This window comes from Bubalus kerabau, chromosome 5, assembly GCF_029407905.1.
Source record: "Bubalus kerabau isolate K-KA32 ecotype Philippines breed swamp buffalo chromosome 5, PCC_UOA_SB_1v2, whole genome shotgun sequence".
Taxonomy (NCBI): Eukaryota; Metazoa; Chordata; class Mammalia; order Artiodactyla; family Bovidae; genus Bubalus; species Bubalus kerabau.
This window is the reverse complement of record NC_073628.1, coordinates 81,659,690-81,678,183: the sequence shown is the minus strand read 5'-3', so window position 1 is coordinate 81,678,183 and position 18,494 is coordinate 81,659,690. Positions and strand designations below refer to the sequence as shown.

The 18,494-nt window shown below is 42.6% G+C and overlaps 1 long non-coding RNA gene across 1 annotated transcript; it reads right to left on the bottom strand.

Moving 5' to 3' along the window:
- Positions 1–13,653: 13,653 nt before the first annotated feature.
- Positions 13,654–16,551, bottom strand: LOC129653943 (uncharacterized). Its single transcript, XR_008715299.1, has 2 exons — positions 16,482–16,551; positions 13,654–14,378 (listed from the first exon to the last, which is right to left on the bottom strand). It is a non-coding gene; the product is annotated as an uncharacterized LOC129653943 (long non-coding RNA).
- Between the last annotated feature and the right edge of the window lie 1,943 nt (positions 16,552–18,494).

Here is an 18,494-nt window from a genome sequence, read left to right as displayed (position 1 = left end):
AAGAATATACAATGGATTAAAGACAATCTCTTTAACAAGTGGTGCTGGGAACTCTGGTCAACCACTTGTAAAAGAATGAAACTAGAACACTTTCTAACACCATACACAAAAATAAACTCAAAATGGATTAAAGATCTAAACGTAAGACCAGAAACTATAAAACTCCTAGAGGAGAACATAGGCAAAACACTCTCTGACATACATCACAGCAGGATCCTCTATGACCCACCTCCCAGAATATTGGAAATAAAAGCAAAAATAAACAAATGGGACCTAATTAACCTTAAAAGCTTCTGCACATCAAAGGAAACTATTAGCAAGGTGAAAAGACAGCCTTCAGAATGGGAGAAGATAATAGCAAATGAAGCAACTGACAAACAACTAATCTCGAGAATATACAAGCAACTCCTACAGCTCAACTCCAGAAAAATAAATGACCCAATCAAAAAATGGGCCAAAGAACTAAATAGACATTTCTCCAAAGAAGACATAAAGATGGCTAACAAACACATGAAAAGATGCTCAACATCACTCATTATCAGAGAAATGCAAATCAAAACCACTATGAGGTACCATTTCACACCAGTCAGAATGGCTGCGATCCAAAAGTCTACAAGTAATAAATGCTGGAGAGGGTGTGGAGAAAAGGGAACCCTCTTCCACTGTTGGTGGGAATGCAAACTAGTGCAGCCACTATGGAGAACAGTGTGGAGATTCCTTAAAAAACTGGAAATAGACATGCCTTATGATCCAGCAATCCCACTGCTGGGCATACACACTGAGAAAACCAGAAGGGAAAGAGACACGAGTACCCCAATGTTCATCGCAGCACTGTTTATAATAGCCAGGACATGGAAGCAACCTAGATGTCCATCAGCAGATGAATGGATAAGAAAGCAGTGGTACATATACACAATGGAGTATTATTCAGCCATTAAAAAGAATACATTTGAATCAGTTCTAATGAGGTGGATGAAACTGGAGCCTATTATACAGAGTGAAGTAAGCCAGAAAGAAAAACACCAATACAGTATACTAACGCATATATATGGAATTTAGAAAGATGGTAACAATAACCCTATGTACGAGACAGCAAAAGAGACACTGATGTATAGAACAGTCTTATGGACTCTGTGGGAGAGGGAGAGGGTGGGAAGATTTGGGAGAATGGCATTGAAACATGTAAATATCATGTATGAAATGAGTTGCCAGTCCAGGTTCGATGCACGATACTGGATGCTTGGGGCTGGTGCACTGGGACGACCCAGAGGGATGGAATGGGGAGGGAGGAGGGAGGAGGGTTCAGGATGGGGAACACATGTATACCTGTGGCGGATTCATTTTGATATTTGGCAAATCTAATACAGTTATGTAAAGTTTAAAAATAAAATAAAATTAAAAAAAAAAAAAAAAAGAGTCAGTGCATATCAAACTGCTGAATCATGTAGCCAGATACATACATATATATCTCAAATGATAGATACTACTCATCAAATTCAAGTGTTGCAGTCCTGTTGACTACAATGTGAATATTTTTACCAGTCTTCGTTCTATGACCAAAAGGATCATCTTCCCAAAAAGGAAGGATCTACATCAGCACTTTTTCTCTGCCTTTTAATGAAACATTGTTTGCTCTGACATGAAGGATTTGTGATAAAACCAGTGGTTTTTTCCTCTAGTCCCCAAACAAGACTTAAATTCAATTTGTTTAAGATCAAGAAGTACCTTACTATCTTAAATATCACCAGGCATAACATTGTCTCTGAATTTCCCATTATTCTAAGGATGTCCAAGGACAAATAATCATATGGGGATTGTGAGCCTCTATACAAAATAAACTTGAGATTTTTTTCCTTAATGTCTTTTCTCTGTATATTTTAACTCTTTTAAAGAAGACAATAGGACAAAAAAAGAAGCTGGAAATTATTATAATAAAATGTTTTTGAAACCTTGAGTGAGGCAAGCAATAATAGTGTACAAAAAAAAATCCTTTTTAAAAGTTGCCCACAAAGATCTCAAAGAACTAAGGATTCAGTGGATTTATTTCCCAAGAAAGGGTAATAAGTGAGGCTAAGGCACTTGCAAGTGATTTGGAAAAACTAACGTGTTCTAATTTGAAAAATATATAAATAAATAGTGATGTTGATGAAAAAATTAACCTGTCAATCTAAGAAACAAATGGAAAATTTGAAAACAAACTTATGGTTACCAGGGGGAAAGGGTAGCAAGGGATAAATTGGGAGGCTGAGATTGACATATACACACTGCTGCTGCTGCTGCTGCTGCTGAGTTGCTTCAGTTGTGTCCGACCCTGTGCGACCCCATAGACGGCAGCCCACCAGGCTCCCCCGTCCCTGGGATTCTCCAGGCAAGAACACTGGAGTGGGTTGCCATTTCCTTCTCCAATGCATAAAATAGATAACTACTAAGGATCTACTGAACTCTACTCAACACTCTGTAATGACCCGCAGGCAAAAAGAATCTTAAAAAGAGTGGATATATATATATGTATACCTGAATCACTTTGCTGTACAGAAGAAAGTAACACAACATTGTAAATCAACTATACTCTAATTTTAAAAGATGTTTTTTTAAAGTAGGGTATTGCAATTGTAGGGCTTCTCAGGTGGTGCAGTAGTAAAGAATCTGCCTGCCAATGCAGGAGACCTGAGTTCAGTCCCTGGGTTGGGAAGATCTCCTGGAGTAGGGAATGGGTACCCACTCTAGTATTCTTGCCTGGAGAATGCCACGGACAGAGGAGCCTGGCGATCTACAGTCTATGCGGTTACAAAGAGTCAGGCACGACTGAGCAACGTTCAGATTCAAACAATCTGATCTCTAAATTCACCCTCCACCTTTGTATAGCATCTCTCAGTTAACCTGCCTAGAGCATCTCTTTAATAATGTTCCAAATCTTCAGAAATTCCCAGTAGTGAACAGGAAAATTGATATTTACTTGGCTCCCATCCACTGATCTCATACTCAGTTCTGATCTTTTCTCTCACTCTCTCACAGTCTGGCCAAACTGGTCTACTCCCTGGCTGGCATTTCAACCATTGAGCTGGGAATACTGCCTCCCCTCACCTAGCATGTACCCACCCACCCCAACACCCACTCACCAACTGTTCCCTAACAAACATTCCTACTTATTTGAGACTCACCTCAAATTCTGCTTTGATAAAGACTTCTCTGGTCATGAAACTGAATGAGGCCCTATAGAGCTTCCGGGCAAGGAGATCTTTTTATCTCCCCATCTTCACCCCACCGTTTCCTGTAGGCAAAACTCCAGCCTCCAGGACCTTCCTGAGTTCCAAAGCGCAAATTCAAATTATTGTTAATCAAAGAAGGAGCAGCCAAGAAAGCACCTGAAGCAGGATTAAGGGGACCAGAGATTAAAGGAACCATTAAGATTACCTAAGGGACTTCTCTGGCGGGACCAGTGGTTAAGACTCCGTGCTCCCAGTGCAGGAGCATGGTTTGATCCCAGGTAGGGGAACTTAGCCAGAACAAAAAAAAACATTACCTGCTACTATTAACACACACCCTAATCTTATCAGCAACCCCAACCTTGAACTGTTGCTATAAAGTGAAAGTCACTCAGTCCTGTCCTAGTCTTTGCAACCCCATGGACTGTTGCCTGCCAGGCTCTTCTGCCTATAGAATTCTCCAGGCAAGAATACTGGAGTGGGTAGCCATTTCCTTCTCCAGGGGATCTTCCCAACCCAGGGATCAAGCCTGGATTGCCATAAAACCCCTCATCAAATCCTCTTGGGGTTGAGACACATAGTTTTTCAAGACAGAAGCCCACTGTGTCCCCCCTTGCTGGGCAATGCAGTAAAGCTATCCTTTCCTCAGTTCAGTTCAGTCACTCAGTCGTGTCCGACTCTTTGTGACCCCAGGGACTGCAGCACGCCAGGCCCCGCCCCGTCCATCACCAACTCCAGGAGTTTACTCAGACTCGTGTCCATTGAGTCAGTGATGCCATCCTATCATCTCATCCTCTGTCATTCCCTTCTCCTCCCGCCTTCAATCTTTCCCAGCATCAGGGTCTTTTCAAATGAATCAGTTCTTCGCATCAGGTGGCCAAAGTATTGGAGCTTCAGCTTCATTATCAGTTCTTACAATGAATATTTAGGACTGATTCCTGATTGGATCTCCTTGCAGTCCAAGAGACTCTCAAGAGTCTTCTCCAACACCATGCTTCAAAAGCATCAATTCTTTGGTGCTCAGCTTTCTTTATAGTACAACTCTCACATCCATACACAACTACTGGAAAAACCATAGCTTTGACTAGATGGACCTTTGCTGGAAAAGTAATGTCTCTGCTTTTTAATATGCTGTCTAGATTGGTCATAACTTTTCTTCCAAGGAGCAAGCATCTTTTAATTTCATGGCTGCAGTCACCATCTGCAGTGATTTTGGAGCCCAAAAAAATAAAGTCAGCCACTGTTTCCACTGTTTCCCCATCTATTTACCATGGAGTGATGCCATGGGACCAGATGCCATAATCTTACTTTATTGAATGTTGAGTTTTAAGCCAACTTTTTCACTCTCCCTTTTCACTTTCAATGGGCTCTTCAGTTCTTCTTCACTTTTCTGCCATAAGAGTGGTGTCATCTGCATATCTGAGGTTATTGATATTTCTCCCTGCAATCTTAATTCCAGCTTGTGCTCCATTCAGCCCAGAGTTCTCATGATGTACTCTGAATATAAGTTAAACAAGCAGGGTGACAATCTATAGCCTTGATGTACTCCTTTTCCTGTTTGGAACCAGTCTGTTGTTCCATGTCCAGTTCTAACTGTTGCTTCCTGACCTACATACAGGTTTCTCAGCAGGCAAGTCAGGTGGTCCGGTATTCCCATCTCAGAATTTTCCACAGTTTGTGGTGATCCACACAGTCAAAGGCTTTGGCATAGCCAATAAAGCATAAACAGATGTTTTTCTGGAACTCTCTTGCTGTTTTGATGATCCAACAAATGTTGGCAATTTGATCTCTGGTTCCTCTGCCTTTTCTAAAACCAGCTTGAACATCAGGAAGTTCACAGTTCACGTACTGTTGAAGGCTGGCTAGGAGAATTTTGAACATTACTTTACTATCGTGTGAGATGAGTGCAGTTGTGCAGTAGTTTGAGCATTCTTTGGCATTGCCTTTCTTTGGGATTGGAATGAAAACTGACCTTTTCCAGTCCTGTGGCCACTGCTGAGTTTTCCACATTTGCTGGCATATTGAGTGCAACACTTTCACAGCATCATCTTTTAGGATTTGAAATAGCTCAACTGGAATTCCACCACCTCCACTAGCTTTGTTCTTAGTGATGCTTCCTAAGGCCCACTTGACTTTGCATTCCAGGATGTCTGGCTCTTGGTGAGTGATCACACCATCGTGATTATCTGGTTTGTGAAGATTTTTTTTTTTTTTTGTATAGTTCTTCTGTGTATTCTTGCCACCTCTTCTTAATATCTTCTGCTTCTGTTAGGTCCATACCATTTCTGTCCTTTATTGAGCCCATCTTTGCATGAAATGTTCCCTTGGTATCTATCTCTAATTTTCTTGAAGAGATCTCTAGTCTCTCCCATTCTATTGTTTTGCTCTATTTCTTCACACTGATCGCTGAGAAAGGCTTTCTTATCTCTCCTTGCTATTCTTTGGAACTCTGCATTCAAACAGGTATACTTTCCTTTTCTCTTTTGCCTTTTGCTTCTCTTCTTTTCACAGCTATTTAGAAGGCCTCCACAGACAGCCATTTTGCTTTTTTGCATTTCTTTTTCTTGGGGATGGTCTTGATCCCTGTCTCCTGTACAATGTCACAAATCTTCCTCCATAGTTCATCAGACACTCTGTCTATCAGATCTAGTCCCTTAAATCTATTTCTCATTTCCACTGTATAATCGTAAGGGATTTGATTTAGGTCATACCTGGATGGTCTAGTGGATTTCCCTACTTTCTTCAATTTAAGTCTGATTTTGGCAATAAGGAGTTCATGATCTGAGCCACAGTCAGCTCCTGGTCCTATTTTTGCTGATGGTATAGATCTTCTCCATCTTTGGCTTCAAAGAATATAATCAGTCTGATTTCAGTGTTGACCATCTGGTGATGTCCATGTGTAGAGTCTTCTCTTGTGTTGTTGGAAGAGGGTGTTTGCTATAACCAGTGCGTTCTCTTGGCAGAACTCTATTAGCCTTTACCCTGCTTCATTCTGTACTCCAAGGACAAATTTGCCTGTTACTCCAGGTGTTTCTTGACTTCCTTCTTTTGCATTCCAGTCCCCTATAATGAAAAGGACATCGTTTTGGGGTGTTAATTCTAGAAGGTTTTTTAGTTCTTCATAGAACAGTTCAACTTCAGCTTCTTCAGCATTACTGGTCAGGGCACAGACTTGGATTACCTTGATAATGAATGGTTTGGCTTGGAAACAAACAGAGATCATTCTGTTGTTTTTGAGACTGCATCCAAGTACTGCATTTTAGACTCTTATTGATTATGATGGCTATTCCATTTCTTCTAAGGGATTCTTGCCCACAGTAGTAGATATAATGGTCATCTGAGTTAAATTCACCCATTCCAGTCCATTTTAGTTTGCTGATTCCTAGAATGTCAATGTTCACTCTTGCCATCTCCTGTTTGACCACTTCCAATTGTCATGGACCTAACATTCCAGGTTTCTATGCAATATTGCTCTTTACAGCATTGGACCTTGCTTCTATCACCAGTCAGATCCACAACTGGGTGATGTTTTTGCTTTGGCTCCATCTTGTCATTCTTTCTGGAGTTATTTCTCCACTGATCTCCAGTAGCATATTGGGCACCTACCGACCTGGGGAGTTCATCTTTCAGTGTCTTGTCTTTTTGCCTTTTCACACTGTTCATGGAGTTCTCAAGGCTAGAATACTGAAGTGGTTTGCCATTCCCTTCACCAGTGGACCACATATTGTCAGAACTCTCCACCATGACCCGTCCGTCTTGGGTGGCCCTACATGGCATGGCTCATAGTTTCATTGAGTTAGACAAGGCTGTGGTCCATGTGATCAGATTGGTTAGTTTTCTGTGATGGTGGTTTTCAGTCTGTGTGTCCTCTGATGGAGAAGGACAAGAAGCTTATGGAAGCTCCCTGATGGGAAAGACTGACTAAGGGGGAAACTGGGTCTTGTTCTGATGGGCGGGGCCATGCTCAGTAAATCTTAAATCCAATTTCCTATTTCCTACTTCACCTAAAACTCTGTCTCTGAGATTTGACTTGACCAGTGCAGAGAAGCTGAGCTTTTGGCATCAGTCACTCTGCCGTGTGTCCACTACCAGAAATGTTCTCTGTCCTCTGCATTTTCAGAGCACTTCGTGTGTGCCTAGGGAAGGGAAGTACCTAATGTGATGAAGGTGGAAGTGTCTAGGTGCCCAGACTCAAGGGACCCAGAGCAATTTCTTTAAAGTTTAATGTTTTTTAAAATGTATGTGAGTTTTGAATTCTCTATAGTCTGTTTATGGAGACCACCAATCTCTCGGGCAGATGTGCTACGTCTTTTCTGAAGCCTCTGTTACACTGGGCACATGCTGTGTACCCAGCAATACATGAGTTGAAGTCACACATCTGAGTTACAAAGAGAGGAAGGACTCAATAAAAAATGTCTGAATTAATAAATAGATAAATGAAAACTGTATTAAAGTCCAGTTTTTCTCCCTTCTATGGTTAAGAATAGCTCTTAATCTCTAACTTTCAGCCTGACCATCCCAATATTCAGAAAAAGAATGCCCTCTTATTAGCAGGACTCAGCCTCCTTAGAAAGCATTTGAAATATCTTTTGATTCCTGAAAGGCCATTTGGGGTCCCCTACCCTGACCTCAACAGGCTTCTCAAAATATTTCTTCTAGAGACATATTCCTTCATAGCAAAAGGAATTTGAGTGAATAAAGTTTCATTTCATTACATATATATGTAAGGAGAAAAGTTTGTGGTGATTCACTCAGGTATGTTGCATAAAGGACATCACCCCAGATGTTTCAATATCCATCACCACTATTTCAGATTAAAATTAATCAGTTGCATGACTTCTCCATGGTCTAGTGGTTAAGACTCCATGCTTACACAGTAGGGGGCGTGGGTTCAATTCCTGGTTGGGGAACTAAGATCCCACATGCTGCACATGGCAAAAAATAAGTATATCAAGAGATAAGATTTTTTTTTTAAGCAGTTAGTAGCTACATTAGAGAGAAAAAAAAATATGTTTTTTTTTCTATTTTTATGTAATATACTTAACACAGCCAAACCTATTAAAGAAAAGCCTGGCCACACCTATCTCTATCATAATAAGAAAACGCTTGCCTCTAAAACTTTATGTCAGTACATTAACACATTTTAAGACCTGTCCACCTGTGGCTATCTATCAACTACAAAAAGCAGTTAAATAAACTCAGGCACAGCTGGAGTAAGTGCAGAGTGAGGGTAAAGAAAACCCCAGAACCTCAGGATATCAGGATAACCAGATAGAAAGCTAACTTTATGAATGAAAATGCAAAGATCTTCTGAAGAAGAACCAGCTCCTCCCATCCTCCTACATCCCTTTGCCCAATTCACCTTAATCAATCTTCATTCCCTTTTTATACATGCCCACCCTATCTTCTGTATGGATAAATGTTTAATGTTACATCCTGGCAAGTTTCATCTGATTCCAGAGATGTGAAAAGGCATCCAGGACATGCAGCTCCAGTTCCCTCCTCTCGAGGCTTCCCAGAGTCCTTGTCATCCCATTGTGATTTGGATATGAATAGTCTGTCTCAAACTCCAGGCTTAGAATGACTCAAATGTTATCCCTAAAGATCCTTAGCAAAGTAGATTAGCTAAATATGACCTTAAATCATCCTTCAAGAAAAGAAAAATGATGCATGTCACCTTTAAAAAGCCAACTATTCAATAACGAACTAGTGGGTTCGTAAGAGTGATAATTATGTTTCCCCATGATGCAAACCCTATACAGTAGCATTGCCTCAAAAGAAAAGTGTGATTTACTTCTCTTCCATCCTCACATTAGGAGGTAATCAAATGCTCTGAATTCTTCATATCATGGTCTCAAGAGCAATGAGTAATTTATGTGTCTCATTATTATTTGTACCAGTCAATTAGTCAAAATCTATAGTCAGATTAACTAGCAGATGGTAGAGACCTATGAAAGTGGGGCACAAAGGTAAAAGTTTATTTATTTATTTTTATTTGGCTTTGCCACATCTTAGTTGCTGCATGTTGAGCCTAGTTTTCCAACCAGGAATCAATTCCCAGGCCCCCCGCTTTGGGAGCACAAAGTCCTAGCCACTGGGCCACTCGAGAAATCCCAGTTAAAGGCTTTTAAGTAAGGGATAGTATGGAGTAGAAGAACTGGAGCAATGATTTACATTTTCCCCTATGATGATGCCTTTTTTATTTCAAGAAATTTTAGGATCCTGGTTAAGACAGCAGACACAAAAGAAAGACAAAGGAAATTTCTGAGATGATGGTGAAAAAAGTCATCAAGATAGTGGCTGTTCAGTACACATAGGGCATAAGTAATCTAGTCTAGAGAAGGCAAGAGGCTCTAGAATCATCAAAAAGAGGAAACTGAAAAAGTTACCTCATGTAGTTACATGGTAAGAGTAGCTTCATACACTGGGAGCAAGTAGGGAGAATGAATTAGTGGTAAGCACAAAGAGTGTTAACCGGCCCAACAAGGCAAAAAGTTTTACAGCAAAGAAAAAGTAATCATAGCATACTACATGGCTCAGTTGTGAATTGTTGTTGTTGTTTTTCAGTCCATAAGTTGTGTCCAACTCCTTTGTGACCCCATGGACTGTACACCACCAGCCTCCTCTGTTCATGGGATTTCCCAGGCAAAAAATACCAGAGTGGGTTGCCATTTCCTTCTCCATGGGATCTTCCCGACCCAGGGATCAAACCCATGTACCTGCATTGACAGGTGGATTCTTCACCACTGAGCCACCAGGTTAGGGTTCTGGAATACTTATACACACACACACACACACACACACAAATACTACTCAGTCACAAAAAAGAATGAAATGATCTGATATACTGTTTTGAAAATGCTCATTTATTCACTGAAATAGTCACAGCAGGATTTCTATTTGCAATAACTTGCAAATACTTTCTAATTATTTCACTAAAAAAAGAAGAATAAAATTTTTCCATTTGCAACATGGATGGGTTTGGACTTGGAGGGTATTATGCTTGATGAAAAAAGTCAGAAAAAGAAAGACAAATACTGTATGTTATCACTTATATGGGAATCTAAAAAGAAACAGACTCACAAAGAGAACAAATTAGTGGTTGCCAGAAAGGAGAGGTAAGTGGGGAGGGACAAAATAGGGGCAGGGGATTAGGAGGTACAAGCTACTGTGTATGAAATAAATAAACTACAAAGACATACTGTACAACTCAGGGGAAATAGCTGATATTTTTAATAACTATAAACAGAATATAACCTTAAAAATGGTGAATCACTATGTTACACGCCCGAAACTTACATACTATTGTAAATCAACTATAGTTCAACTTTAAAAAAAAAAATCAATTCCAGATAAACTGAAGACTTTAACATGAAAGGCCAAACTATGAAACATTTAGAAGATAATACAGCCCATATGTTCATAACCTCAACTGCACAGAAATGGCACCAAAAGCTAAACCATATAAGGGAAAGTTTGGTAAATGGACTAAGCTAAAATTACGATGCCTGTTCACCAAAAAACATGTAAAGAGAGTGAAAAGAGAAGCTACTTGTTGCAACATATAGTTGGGCTATTGTCTCACTCCATTCAGGCTGTGTGACAAAATACCACAGTTTGAATGGTTTACGAACAACAGAAATTAATTTCTCACCATTTTTGAGACTGTGAAGTCCAAGATGAAAGTGGCTGTAGACTCTGCCTGGTAAGAACTCACTTCCTAGTCCTAGTCAGTCACGCTCTCCCTGAGTCCTCACACGATGGAAGGGACCAGGGCTCTCTCCTGGACATCTTTTTCATCCCATTCAGGAGGGTTCCATCTTCATGACCTAATCACCTCCCAAAAGCCCTACCTCAATCATCATCACACTGTGGATTAGGCTTCAACATCTGAATTTTAAAGGGATGCAAATATTCAGTCTGGGCTTCTCAGGTGACTCAGCGGTAAAGAATCCACTGGCCAAAGCAGGAGAGGTGGGTTCGATTCCTGGGTCAGGAAGATCCCCTGAAGTAGGAAATGGCAACCCACTCCAGTATTCTTGCCTGGGAAATCCCATGGACAGAGGAGCCTGGCGGGCTACAGTACAAAAGGTCCCAAAGAGTTGGACATGACTGAGTGACTGAGCATGAGCAAACACTCAGTCTATAGCCCGTAATATCTAAAATACACAAAGAATTCCCACAAATCTATTACAAAAAGATACAGATCCCAATAGAAAAAGATTGGCAAAAGACCTGCTCTTTGCAGAAAAAGAAATATAAATAGCCATAGCCAAAGGAAAATGTGCCCACATCATTCATAATCCGGGAAAAGAAAAATTAAAACCACAAGATACCATCTCACACCTCCCAGACTGGCAGAAGCTGAAAGAAAAATGACTACATCTGAAGAAGCAGGATGCTTCCATGGGAGGCACACAGGGGATTTCAAAAGTAAAGCTGAACACAGGTGTCCACTATTATAGTTCTCTACACATCACATATATTTTATGAACACTCTTTGAAGCTCAGTTCAGTTCAGTTCAGTCGCTCAGTCATGTCCAACTCTTTGCGACCCCATGAATTGCAGCACGCCAGGCCTCCCTGTCCATCACCAACTCCTGGAGTTCACCCAGACTCACGTCGATCGAGTCAGTGATGCCATCCAGCCATCTCATCCTCTGTCGTCCCCTTCTCCTCCTGCCCCCAATCCCTCCCAGCATCAGAGTCTTTTCCAATGAGTCAACTCTTCGCATGAGGTGGCCAAAGTACTGGAGTTTCAGCTTTAGCATCATTCCTTCCAAAGAAATCCCAGGGCTGATCTCCTTCAGAATGGACTGTTTGGATCTCCTTGCAGTCCAAGGGACTCTCAAGAGTCTTCTCCAACACCATAGTTCAAAAGCATCAATTCTTCCCTGCTTATTTAACTTATATGCAGAGTACATCATGAGAAACGCTGGACTGGAAGAAACACAAGCTGGAATCAAGATTGCCGGGAGAAATATCAATAACCTCAGATATGCAGATGACACCACCCTTATGGCAGAAAGTAAAGAGGAACTAAAAAGCCTCTTGATGAAAGTGAAAGTGGAGAGTGAAGAAGTTGACTTAAAGCTCAACATTCGGAAAACGAAGATCATGGCATCCAGTCCCATCACTTCATGGGAAATAGATGGGGAAACAGTGGAAACAGTGTCAGACTTTATTTTTTGGGGCTCCAAAATCACTGCAGATGGTGACTGCAGCCATGAAATTAAAAGACGCTTACTTCTTGGAAGGAAAGTTATGACCAACCTAGATAGCATATTCAAAAGCAGAGACATTACTTTGCCAACTCTTTGAAGCTACTCAATATTTAATCAAAACAATTAAATGAGATGATGACCCAGTAAAATACACAGCACAGTGGTTGGCAGATGCTAGGTGCCCATTCTTCTTCTACTTCTTGTTTCACTATAAATATTTTAGAAAAAAATTGAGCAAAACTAAATAGTGGCTCTCTCGTAACTCCAATACTACTTGGTAGATGGAAGACTATAGGATCAGATTCCAGATCTATTCAAAGACAGAGACAGACAAGTCTTTTCACTCCCAGTCCCCAATCTTACAATCTAGTTATTTATGCCAATTTTACTAAAAATAAGTATCCTAAAGTGTTTCATTCTCTCTCGTATCTTGATTTCTACCTCTTTAGTTCTCTTTTCAACTGGAAAATGGTACTTTGGTGGAACCATTATGAGAGAAACCACAGCTGAATGGTGAAAGGAATAAAAATCAAGGCACAAGGGATGCCTGCAAGCCAGCACACTATCTCAGCCTGGTCCTCCACAGCATTACACGGTATACAACAGGCAAGAAAGGAGGAAAGCTAATGGCTTGCTCCATGCCTGCTCTTGGATTGTACTGTGGCCCACATGCTAGAAGTCCCTAAATCAGTTTGAAAACATCTGTCATACAAAGAGCCCCAGATGAGATACAAGGAAGGGAGGAAGGAGAGGATGGGAAAAATTGAGGGAATAGCATTGACATATCTGCACTGTCATGTGTCAAATGGGGCTTCCCTGGTGGCTCAGATGATAAAGAATCTGCCTGCCATGCGGGAGACCCGAGTTTGATCCCTGGGTCAGGAAGATCCCATGGAGAATGGAATGGCAACCCACTCGGTCTTCTTTCCTGGAGAATCCCAGGGACAGAGAAGCCTGGTGAGCTCAGTCCAGGTGATTTCAGAGAATTGGACACAACTGAGCACCTGGGCACACAAAGAGGAGAAGCAGGGGTGGCCATGAGAGCACAGGGCCCCGGGCTGGCTGACTCAGCCTTCCTAGAGAGTTCAATACTAACCTCCGGTTCTAACAAGGAGTAGGAGTTAACCTGATGTGGTGGCATCATTGCAGGAAGGGGGATCCCTTCCAGGGCCCAAAAGTGGGCTTTGTCTAACGCTCAGAAATGAATTGTCTGAAGGGACACATATGTTGACAAAGCAAGAGATTTTATTGGGAAAGGGGCACCGAGGCGGAGAGCAGGAGGGTAAGGGAAGCCAGGAGAACTGCTCTGCCACGTGGCTCGAAGTTTCGGGTTTTATGGTGATGGTGTTAGTTTCCAAGCTGTTTCTGGCCAATCATTCTGACTGAGTCCTTCCTAGTGGCACACACATTGCTCAGCCAAGACAGATGTCAGCGAGAAGGATTCTGGGAGGTAGTCAGACAGTGGTGTCACCTTTTGACCTTTCCCAAACTCTTCTGGTTGGTGGTAGCATATTAGTTCCGTGTTCCTTACGAGAACCTCCTGTCATAAAATAACTCACGCAAATGGTTACCAAGGTGCCTGGCCAGGGTGGGAAGTTTCAGTTAGCGTGCTTCCCCTAACCGAGTGGGTATAAGAAGCAAGGAAAGAAAGCCCCAAGTTGGGGAGTTGCAGGTGTGGAGGCTCTGGAGCGAGGCAAGTTTCCTTCTGGATACTAGATGGATCGGAGGGCTTGGAGCAAAAAATGCAAGAAGGGCGGAGCTGGGTTCATGCTCTCCTTGGGATCATGCCCACCAGACAAGCCCAGAAAATGTCCAGCCTTAGTCCTGAAGAGCAGAGGGCATGATCCATCCACTGCCCTCTCCTGCACTTGGCTGCAAGGATGATGCCAGCTGGGAGGTCTGGTTGGGACCTGTCAGTGATTCAAGGAATGCAGCTGGACAGTACAAACTGAAATTACAGTAAAGACTGGTTAAAAATGTTTGCAAGAGAAAAACTATTGCAGTGTGGCCCCTCCCATACACTCAGGTCTTCAACTCCTAGAAACTCCCCTGCTGTACAGAGAGAGGTGCTTCGCTTGTCGCTCAGTGGGTAAAGAATCCTCCAGCAATGCTGGAGACACAGGAGTCACAGGTTCAATCCCTGGGTTGGGAAGATCCCATAGAGGAGGGCATGGCAATCCACTCCAGTATTCTTGCCTGGAGAATCCTATGGACAGAAGAGCCTGGTGGGCTATAGTCCACAGGGTTACAAAGAGTTGGACACAACTGAAGCGACTGAGCACGCACACACGTATATGAAGAGGAGCCTCCAGCATTGCAAAGAATATATCCGGGAATGGTCACCAGCTTGACAGCCTGACTATTGGTGATGAGAATACCTCTTTTGAGAGCTACCCTGGTAGCTCAGCTGGTAACGAATCCGCCTGCAATGCGGGAGACCTGGGTTTGATCCCTGGGTTGGGAAGATCCCCTGGAGGAGGGCATGGCAACCCACTCCTGTATTCTTGCCTGGGGAATCCATGGACAGAGGAGCCTGGTGAACTACAATCTGTGGGGTCGAAAAGAATCAAGACATGACTCAGCAGCAAAGCACAGCACAGCATACCTCTACCGAATGGAAGAAATTACTTTTTTCATTTCCAGACCTGCCCACACACAGACTTAGGGGCATCTGTAAGGTGAGACAGAAGAGTCTACCCATCACGTGCTTAGTCCTACACTATCCCACCCACTCACCCCTCTGCTCCTCACTTGCTCTTCTAGAACTGCAGCTGCTTCAGGCTCTCTTAGCCAGAGACCTGTCAGGAGTCAATTGAGCTGTATCCATCCAGGTATTGCCATACATTTGTTTCAACTATAATTATTCCTCCCAGCAGATAAAGGCATCCTGGTGTGAGACACAGCAGGCCAGCACCACGCAGGCACATGGGCCAGGCAGCAGGCAGAGTGCAGTGAGGTGGCTCTACCATCTGGTGCTTAGAAGGAAGAGCTTGAGACTCACATCTCCACCCCAGCCCCCAACTCCAGACTTCCCCCAGCAAACCACGTGGTAACACCTCCGTTCAATTCTTTTCAGCATCTCTGGTCCCATGGGCCCATTTTGTAACTTCTCATGGACAGAGGAGCCTGGAGGGCTACAGTCCATGGGGTCGTGAAGAATCAGTCATGACTGAAGCAATTAAGCATCCATGCATCCTCTTCTAGTTAGCCCTTGAATTCATTTTGACCTGCTCTCACCAGGTCCAAAATGCTGGGTTGTCAAGGCCAGGGTATGGAAAGCAGAGAAAGTTAACTGCATAATTAACATTAAGTTCTCTACAAGCCCCCTTGATGGCTCCCCAGGTGGCACAGTGGTAAAGAATCTGCCTGCCAATGCAGGAAATATTGGGAAGATTCCCTGGAGAAGGCAATGGCAACCCACTGCAGCATTCTTCCCTGGAAAATTCTATGGACAGAGGAGCCTGGTGGGCTACAGCCCATGGGATTGCAAAGAGTCAGACACGACGAAGCAACTAACACTTTCACTTTCATCTCTACAAGCCCTGGTGACAACTTTACCTCTTCTATCCAGATGTGGTACTGATGGAGATAATAATGAATTCTTTTCCTGAAAATAATTATTGTTACGGTCAAAGCTAAATTGTTCTCTAGTTTTGTCATCTTTTCTAACGAATGATACGGTACAGTCTGGTGTGACATTGTACATATGGTACAATATGTGTACAATCTCTGAGGTGACTCCTCTACCCCTTTCTGCCACCACTGCCTTGCTCATAGCAGGCACTTATAAATGTTTATTGATGCTAGATGATGAATAATTAGCACCAGAGCCTGCTGGTTTACAAAAGGAACTCTTAAGAAACCAAAGATCTAGAAGCATAGGCATGAACTCCCCATACAGGGCACACTTCAACATATGACTGCTCAAGGGAGTCCACTCTATCAAATCAATATCAATGTGATTCATGTCACATAGACCCTTTCAACATGGAGACCTATTCCTCCCCAGGATTCCACCTATGGATCCCCTAGTGGAAAAATATACATTCACCTTCCAGATTTTATTGGAGATTCTGTCCTCTCTCTGGGAAGATATTTGGAGACACCACTCAGCAGGAGAGATTTTGGAGGGACCAGATGGCTGGTAAATGAGAGGCTATTCTCAATCCAGGGCCAACAGGAAAGCAGAAAGCCAGAGCTCAAATTTAGACTGAAACCTGGTACCCAACTGTATAAACTTAGAAACTCCCTTGAACCATCTGGCTCTTTTAAATAAATACCTGTCTGTCCAATCCTAGAATGGAAAGGAACTTAAAAGTCTAGCTTTCTTCCCAGACACAGCGTCTGTAGAGCCTAGCAGCTACGGGAGATGCTTGAGGTGGACCAGCTGACTGAGCCTACATTAATGGCTGCCAGTCTTAAGGATCTTAAAGTTTGTTGGAATCTTTCTAATTCCACACATCTTTCACACTTCTCTTCTCTCCATCTAATTCTTTTTTTCATTACCATACCTGAGGTTAGAATATATGTATACACACACATATGCATACTCCACGCAACCCTGTTTAAACATTTTAATACATTAGCGTCCCTCTGCTGGTCCACTTACAATGGTCTTTCCCTCTCATTGACTTTCCACTTTCCTTCATGTCTCTCTCCACTTCTTGACAATGACCCCTAAAAATCAGCATTTTAGCTCCCTGTGTGAAGTCACCATCCCTAAGTATTCTGAAATATGGTGTCTCCCAACCAAATCAACATAGATCCCAGACCCTCCTCCCCTCTCCAACCATCACATTGCCTTAAGACCTCTCCCACCATACACAGGCTTGCCATGAGCTAACACTACCTTGACCAAAAGGTAGCAACTACACTACCCTGACTAGAAATGGCCTTACCTGATCAATTACTTCAGCTGAATCTTCAGCCCTTGGAAAAAGAAGTGGGAGGGGTGGTAGTAAAGACCACATGAAAAGAAAGACAAATAGGACCTCCCTTACATGTTTCCCCCTTCTCCCCTATTGTTAAAGAGGGAGATAAAGTACAAAGGCACTCAGTAAACTGTTAGATCCAATACAAATGTAATTTAACATTGCTATTAATTTTTTATCACAAAATAATCCCTTAATTAGCATAGAACTAGTGTCATTGAGTGAAAGCGAAGGTCGCTCAGTCATGTCCGACTCTTTGAGATCCCATGGATTATACAATCTCCAGGCCAGAATACTGGAGTGGGTAGCCTTTTCCTTCTCCAGGGGATCTTCCCAACCCAGGGACCAAATCCAGGTCTCCCGCATTGCAGGCAGATTCTTTACCAGCTGAGCTATGAGGGAAGTGTCATTGATGGTTCCCTGGAATGAGCTCCACCCCCATGACACAATGATTTAGTCTCAGTCTTAGTCACCTTCAACTCCACACCCTCCCTTGCCCTTCACATTGTCAAGCACAGTTTCCATTCACTCTATTTTCAGAAAGTCCTTCAATTCATTCTCTTCATCCAGTCTCTTTTGCCCTGAACTCAGCCCAGTTTTTTGTCATCTTGACACTGAATTATGACTGTCTCTTACTCGAAGATCTTCCCACTCTGTATCAGTTCAGGTCCTCCAAGAAACCAAGCCAAGATGGGATTAGATTTGCAAGATGTTGACTGGGGTGGGGGGAGGGCAATGGTAGGGAGAGGGACAGCATATGAAGGATAAAGAGGGAGGGAGGGACTGGCAGAAGGTAGAGAGAGCCTCTGGACCCCACTGTAGGTCTGACACCTGTGAGGGGCAGAAGGAAGCCTGGGTATGAAGAGCCTCTGACCACAATGCAGTCCTGAGAAAGTCTCAATAGACCGATGAGTAGTCTCCAAACAAATGCCCCCATTAGAGGTATCCCCACATGGACAGAAATGAGGCTTTAGTACCCTCTGTGCTCAGGCAGTGATAGGCAATAGCCTGGGAGAACTGTGACCTCAGCATAAATATCAGAGTTATGGGGGAAAGACAGTCTTCTCAATAAAGGGACTAGATCAATTGGACATAAAGGAAAAAAAAAAAAAAACTTAATTTCCTCTCATACC